The sequence below is a fragment of the Triticum urartu genome, unplaced genomic scaffold (genome assembly GCF_056163025.1).
Source record: "Triticum urartu cultivar PI428250 unplaced genomic scaffold, HENAU_Tu73 scaffold1329, whole genome shotgun sequence".
NCBI lineage: Eukaryota > Viridiplantae > Streptophyta > Magnoliopsida > Poales > Poaceae > Triticum > Triticum urartu.
In genome coordinates, this window is record NW_028259796.1 from 22501 (window position 1) to 30917 (window position 8417).

Below are 8417 nucleotides of genomic sequence, written 5' to 3' on the forward strand. Positions count from 1 at the left end.
ATAATGACAATCGTTTCAGTATGTTAAGGATACAGATGTATCCACAATTCATTTAGAGTTACTTAATAGTCTATTTCTTATACCATATCTCTATCCCGTGAAATTCTCGAGCCAAAAGATGGATGCATATGCTGTGTTTCATTTTGCTAAATGATATCAATTAAATGGTGTATCAATTCCATAAATTGCATATAGCAATAAATAAATCAGCAAAATTCTTTCTAATATTTTAGATAGAAGAAACATTTCTTCTATCTAAAATATTAGAAAGAATGTACCCTTCTATCCAAATCCAATTTGCATCGATAAAATAAATCCAAATTCCAGTAGTAGATGAATAATTGCAAATTTGTGTGTGTACGAGATTAGAATAACTTCAAAATAACTGACATAATTTTGTATTTTTCCTGATCAGAAAAATACATGAAAAAGAAAGGAGGTAGAAAAATTTTTGGATTTATGGTTAAAGAAGAAAAAGAAGAAAACAGGGGTTCTGTTGAATTTCAAGTATTCAGTTTCACCAATAAGATACGGAGACTTGCTTCACATTTGGAATTACACAAAAAAGATTTTTCATCGGAAAGAGGTCTACGAAGACTTTTGGGAAAACGTCGACGTTTGCTGGCTTATTTGGCAAAGAAAAATAGAGTACGTTATAAGAAATTAATCGGTCAGTTGAATATTCGGGAGCAGTAATTTAATCGTTCAAATTTTTTTCTTGTTTTATTATTTTTTTAGTAGTCTTATAGTAGTCTTAGATTTTTCATTTTGATGAGCCTCGCTTTGAGGAATTCATGGAATAATCCATTTTCATGGAATAATGAATTAAGGAAGAAAGGATATGAGTCTACCGCTTACAAGAAAAGATCTCATGATAGTCAATATGGGCCCTCAACACCCATCAATGCATGGTGTTCTTCGACTGATCGTTACTCTCGATGGTGAGGATGTTATTGATTGTGAACCCATATTAGGGTATTTACACAGAGGAATGGAAAAAATCGCGGAAAACCGAACTATTATACAATACTTACCTTATGTAACAAGGATATAGAGAGATTGTAGAAAGGGGATAGGATAGTTATTTTTGCAAGAGACTTGTTGTAAATTCCTTAACTTAAGAAAGAAAAAAGAATAAAAACACAGATACATAACATAAAAAAAAGAATAAATAAGACGAGATTCGACCTCCCCCTACATATTTAATTTCCTCTCCTATACAAAAACTAGCAAGACCCACTCCATTGGTAATTCCATCAATAACACCCTTATCAAAAAACTCCGTGAGTTCGGTTAACCCTCTTATACCGAGGGTAAAGACCCTAGTATAGAAAATATCTATATAACCACGATTATATGACCAACTGTATATATTTTTTTTTACTTGATCTAAAAATTCTTTTTTAGGATTTCCTTTGTAAAAAGAGTTTATTAAATCCAAATTCTGAAAAAAAGAATAAGCGGATCCATAGAAGATATATGCTATGAATAAACCAAAGATAGCTAGACTTACAGAAGAAATTGCATTAGTAATAAATTCATATGAATTTACAAAAGAATTAGAACTTTCCTGGGTAAAGTTTATTGAGGGAGTTAACCACTTTGATAATATGGTTAACTCTGCTATTCCATTACCAATTCCTCCATTATCAAAAGAGATTCCTATGAATCCAATGAACAAAGTGAAAAGTAGTAATATAAGAAGAGGAAATAACATAGTATTTCCCGTTTCATGCGGATAGGCAAAAGTTTTTTTAGCCCCAAAAGACGTAGTAAAGGATCCTATCCTATTTCTTGTATTACCTTGAATTTTTGGTATATTTTGTGAAAAAAAAGAAACTCCACTCTTCGTTGTTGATAAAACGAAATCCCTATTCACTCCTTTGGGTATCCTTTTTCCCCATAAGGATATTGAATACAAGGAACTCTCTTTAGTGCTACTGTAATTTTGAAAATGAACACGCAAATACCCATCAAATGTAAGTAAATATATCCGAAACATATAAAAGGCAGTTAATCCTGCAGTAAAGGAGGCTATTATTCCAAAAAAGGGCGAATACAACCAACTATTACTAAGGATTTCATCTTTGGACCAGAAGCAAGCAAGAGGTGGAATACCACAAAGAGAAAGTGTACCCCATAAAAAAGTAGTTCTTGTGATTGGAATGTATTTTCTTAAACCGCCCATAAGAACCATATTTTGACTTTTATCTGGTGAATATCCAACAAGAGGTTCCATTGAATGAATAACGGATCCGGATCCCAAGAACAATAAAGCTTTTGAATAAGCATGAGTGATCAAATGGAATAAAGCAGCTTGATAAGAACCTATACCTAGAGCTAACATCATATAACCCAATTGAGACATTGTAGAATAGGCTAAGCTTCTTTTAATATCTCTCTGAGCAAGAGCTAAAGTAGCTCCTAAGAATAGTGTTATTGTACCTACTAAAGAAATAAAACTCATTATCAAAGGTAAAGATATGAAAAGAGGAAGAAGTCGAGCTAGAAGAAAAATTCCCGCAGCAACCATAGTTGCTGCGTGTATAAGAGCCGAAATAGGAGTGGGCCCTTCCATAGCATCGGGTAACCATACGTGAAGAGGGAATTGTGCGGATTTCGCAACTGCACCAAGGAATAATAAAAAAGCACACAAAGTAGTAAGTAAAGAGTTAATTCCATTATTAGGAATCCAGTTATTAGCTATTTTGAACAAATCCCTAAACTCTAAACTACCTGTTATCCAAAAAAAACCTAAAATTCCTAATAATAGACCAAAATCCCCTACACGATTAGTTACAAAAGCTTTTTGACAAGCACTCGCTGCGATTGGTCGTGTAAACCAAAAGCCTATCAATAAATAAGAACACATTCCCACGAGTTCCCAAAAAAAATAAATTTGTATCAAATTGGAGCTAGTAACCAATCCCAACATGGAAGTATTGAAAAAACTTATATAAACAAAAAATCTCAAATATCCTTCATCGTGAGACATATAACCATCACTATAAATAAGAACCAGGATTCCTACAGTAGTAATTAGTATTAACATAATAGAAGTAAGTGGGTCAATCAAGTATCCAAATTCTAAAGAAAAATCATTATTGACGGTCCAAGACCATAGATATTGATAGATCGAACTTCCATTTATTTGTTGAATAGACAGTTGAACTGAGAATACCATAGCTATACTTAAGAGTAAAACACTAGGAAAAGCCCATATGCGACGAAGATTTTTTGTTGCTGTCGGAATAAGAATAAGGCCAAATCCCATTGACATAATAACTGGAAGTGGGAGAAGAGGGATTACCCATGCATATTGATATGTATGTTCCATAAGAAAAGAAATTGCAATTTTTACTTCAATTTTTACTTCAATTTTTCTATAAAATTGTTTCCGATTCACCAAACCAATTCTTATCTCTTTCTGAAAGAATAAATAAAAAGAATAAGAAAAAATACTGAAATTCTTAATTTTTCCAAAATTTATCTCATTGAAATAATTAAAAATTAAGAATGGGTTTAGTTGGTTAAATTAAAAAAGTTAATAAAATAACTAGGTAACGAAGTTATTTTATTAACTAAATAAAGATATTTATAAAAATAAAAAAAAAAAAGTGGAATCATTTTACTTTCTATTCATAATTCATTTTTATATTTCTTTAAAACAAAGATGAAACAGCTCTCTTGTTCCATAATTAACTGATTGAGTGAATTCCAATGAAAACCTATGTTTATAAGAAATTATCGAATAGTCCTTACTTCATATAGAACTAAAATTCTAATGACTATAAATTACCTAAGTTTTAGAATGTCTTGTTTAAGAGACTCAGTATTTTTTGTTTTGATTGGAATTCCTTTCCTTTATGGAATACCATTCTGAACTTAATTAACTATTTTCATTTTCCCTTCTTTTTATCCCCCCGTCTTATCTTATATGGGGGATAGGCTTCCATACCATATATCTATATATGGAGTATACTTGATATATAAATAGATATAAATAGATTTAAATGAGAAACCCTTCTATATATTCTATATTATTAAAAAAAAAGTATAAAATATATAAAGAAAAAATGTTAAAAAATTCTTGTTGTCTTATCCGCATTAGACAAAATGAAGTAAAAAATAATTCAAAATTTAAGTATCTTTCAGTATCTAAGTATAAATACTAATAAAAAGAAGAAAGAAGGATTGATTTGCAGCAATAGATGTCTTTCACATACAACTAGAAAAAAGTAATTTCCTTTTTGAATGGCAGTTCCAAAAAAACGTACTTCAATGTCAAAAAAGCGTATTCGTAAAAATATTTGGAAGAAAAAGACTTATTTTTCCATAGTACAATCTTATTCTTTAGTAAAATCAAGATCATTTTCGAGCGGTAATGAGCATCCAAAACCAAAGGGTTTTTCTGGGCAACAAACAAATAATAAGATTTTGGAATAATATGAATTGACTTATCAAAAAAGAATTCCAATTATTTAATAATTTGGATTCTTCTTTGAATGTACTTTTATGTGTCGAATTACTCGGTACAATATTCTTAGAACAAAAAACCCCTCTTATCTTATATATACAAGAAAAAAAAAGTTTTGTTTGGTATACTGTGTGCTAAGTATTCTTTTCCTATCAATGAACTTTTCATAATTTTCCTAATAGAATCCTCATATTCTATTAGGAAAATTATGAAAAGTGGAGTATTCTTACAATAGGACTTACAACTTCCACCTATCTTCTCCAAAATCATAAGGTTAGTAAATCTTATTAATAAGAGCATAAAGACTTTCATTCTAGAAATTTTTAAAAAATCCAAAAAGCCTTTTCTATTTATCCATTTTATTTTAATTTCATCATTAAATAGAAACCCTTTTGGATTTTTTTCATTGTATTGAAAGAATTTTCAAAATGTAAAGGGGAAATTAATTAGAAAAAATTAGTTCTATAATTGCAAGTTAGAAAAAAGAAGTTCCAACTCTTTCAAGCAGTGTTTGTGTTTCTATTGGGCAAAGCAAGAGTTTATTGTAAAAAAAAAAAATGGAAACGATACTACCAAACGAAGTCTATTTTAATGAAAACTCTAATGTTCCTAAATTTTATGGACTTTCCCAATATCGACGATTCCCAAGATAATAGCTATTATTCTTTTAAGTTACCTATTATTTGAAGTTAGCCGCCATGGTGAAATTGGTAGACACGCTGCTCTTAGGAAGCAGTGCTCAAGCATCTCGGTTCGAATCCGAGTGGCGGCATTCTTGAAAAAGAATACAATAGATTAGAAATCAATTCGAAATTTACAATTTTGTAATGGGACCTTCCCCTTATGCTATTTGCAACTTTAGAACATATACTAACTCATATCTCTTTCTCAACGATTTCAATTGTGATTACGATTCATTTTATAACCTTATTAGTTCGTGAACTTGGAGGATTACGCGATTCGTCAGAAAAAGGAATGATAGTTACTTTTTTCTCTATAACAGGATTCTTAGTTTCTCGTTGGGCTTCCTCGGGACATTTTCCATTAAGTAATTTATATGAGTCATTGATCTTCCTTTCATGGGCCCTGTATATTCTTCATACCATTCCTAAAATACAGAACTCTAAAAATGATTTAAGCACAATAACTACGCCAAGTACTATTTTAACGCAAGGCTTTGCCACATCGGGTCTTTTAACTGAAATGCATCAATCCACGATACTAGTACCTGCTCTACAATCTCAGTGGTTAATGATGCATGTCAGTATGATGTTATTAAGCTATGCAACTCTTTTGTGCGGATCCTTATTATCTGCCGCTATTCTAATCATTAGATTTCGAAATAATTTCCATTTCTTTTCTAAAAAGAAAAAAAATGTTTTAAATAAAACATTTTTCTTTAGTGATATTAAATATTTTTATGCAAAAAGAAGTGCTTTAAAAAGAACCTCTGTCCCTTCATTTCCAAATTATTACAAATATCAATTAACGGAGCGTTTGGATTCTTGGAGTTATCGTGTCATTAGCCTAGGATTTACCCTTTTAACCGTAGGTATTCTTTGTGGAGCAGTATGGGCTAATGAGGCCTGGGGATCCTATTGGAATTGGGATCCTAAGGAAACTTGGGCATTTATTACTTGGACCATATTCGCAATTTATTTACATAGTAGAACAAATCCAAATTGGAAGGGTACGAATTCTGCACTTATAGCTTTGATAGGATTTCTTATAATTTGGATTTGTTATTTTGGTATAAATCTATTAGGAATAGGCTTACATAGTTATGGTTCGTTTACATTAACACCTAAATGATTACATAAAATAAAACCTTCATGAAATGAAGGTTTTTACTTTTATGTTTTATTTGAGAACCCCTTGAACGCCTTATCAAAGGGTTCTCAAAAATTCGAGATAGATCTAATTATACTTTTTTACTTATTTCTGCATTATATACTTTTTTACTTATTTCTGCATTAATAGAGCAGACGAGTAAAAAAAAGCAAACCTATTTAGGATAATAATTGGATAAGAGAGCCTCTACCCTGTCAACGGATAGGGAGAGAACAAAATCTGGATAAATACCAATTCCTATTACTGGTAAAAAGATACAGATTAAAATAAAGAGTTCTCGTGGTCCAGAATCCACAAAATTTGCGTTTGGAACATTAAATAGCTTGTATCCATAGAACATCTGGCGTAACATAGATAATAAATAAATAGGAGTTAATATCATTCCAATTGCCATTACAAAAGTAATTAGTGTTTTTGGCATTAACAGAAATTTTGGACTAGTAATTAGTCCAAAAAATACTACTAATTCTGCGACAAAACCACTCATTCCTGGTAAGGCAAGAGAAGCCATTGAAAAGCTACTAAACATGGTAAAAATTTTAGGCATTGGGATAGATATTCCCCCAGTTCTTCGAGATAAACAAGACGCATTCTATCAGAAGCGGTTCCTGCCAAGAAAAAAAGTGTAGCACCAATAAATCCATGGGATAATATTTGTAAAATAGCTCCATTGAGTCCAATGTTGGTTATGGAACCAATTCCTATAATTATGAAACCCATGTGAGATACAGAGGAATAAGCTATTCTTTTTTTGAAATTTCGTTGACCAAGAGAAGTTGAAGCTGCATAGATTATTTGGATCGCTCCTATTATTACTAACCAGGGCGAAAATAGATAATGAGCATGAGGTAACAATTCCATGTTGATCCGAATCAATCCATATGCTCCCATCTTTAATAATATTCCCGCTAAAAGCATACATGTACTATAATGTGCTTCCCCATGGGTATCTGGTAACCACGTATGTAGGGGTATAATCGGCAATTTGACAGCATAAGCAATAAGGAAGCCAAAATATAAAAGTATTTCCAAGGTTGCAGGGTATGATTGATTAATTAATCTTTCCAAATCTAATCCTGGTTCGTTGGAACCATATAAGCCCATACCCAGAACTCCGATTAAGAAAAAAATGGAACCGCCTGCAGTATACAAAATAAACTTTGTAGCTGAATATAGACGCCTCTTCCCCCCCCACATGGATAAAAGTAAGTAAACAGGAATTAATTCTAACTCCCACATGATAAAAAAAAGTAAAAGGTCTCGCGAAGAAAATAATCCTATTTGACCACTATACATTGCGAGCATCAGGAAATAGAATAATCGCGAATTCCGTGTAATTGGCCAAGCTGCTAAAGTAGCTAAAGTAGTGATAAATCCTGTCAATAAAATAGATCCTAATGAAAGTCCATCGATTCCCAATCTCCAGTGGAAATCGAAGACATCTATCCATTTATAATCCTCCTTTAATTGGATTAAGGGATCCTCCAGTTGGAAATGATAACAGAACGCATAAGTCATTAGAAGGAATTCTAATAAACAAATAGATATAGTATACCACCTAACGACTTTGTTTCCCTTATGAGGTAAAAAGAAAATTAATGAACCTGCAAATATCGGCAAAACAACAAGTATTGTTAACCAAGGAAAATAACTCATGATAAAGTGATAAAGACAAGATACGTTTTGACCAGAAAAGCCCGTGCTCGATTATTTCGAGCACAGGCTTCTTCGGTAAAGAGGAATCAGACGATTCGAGTGAAGTTTTTTGTAACGTATCAATAAGATAGAGCCATGCTACGTGTTGTTTCAGGCCCTAAATAAACGCGGACACTTAAAAAATCTGTCGGGCAGGCAGATTCACATCTCTTACAACCCACACAATCTTCGGTTCTCGGCGCGGAAGCAATTTGCTTGGCTTTACATCCATCCCAGGGTATCATTTCTAATACATCTGTTGGACAAGCTCGTACACATTGAGTGCATCCTATACATGTATCGTAAATTTTTACGGAATGTGACATTGGATCTATAAATTTTTCTTTTCAACATAAAATTTTTCGATCTGGTAAAAATGAAATTAGTACTATAA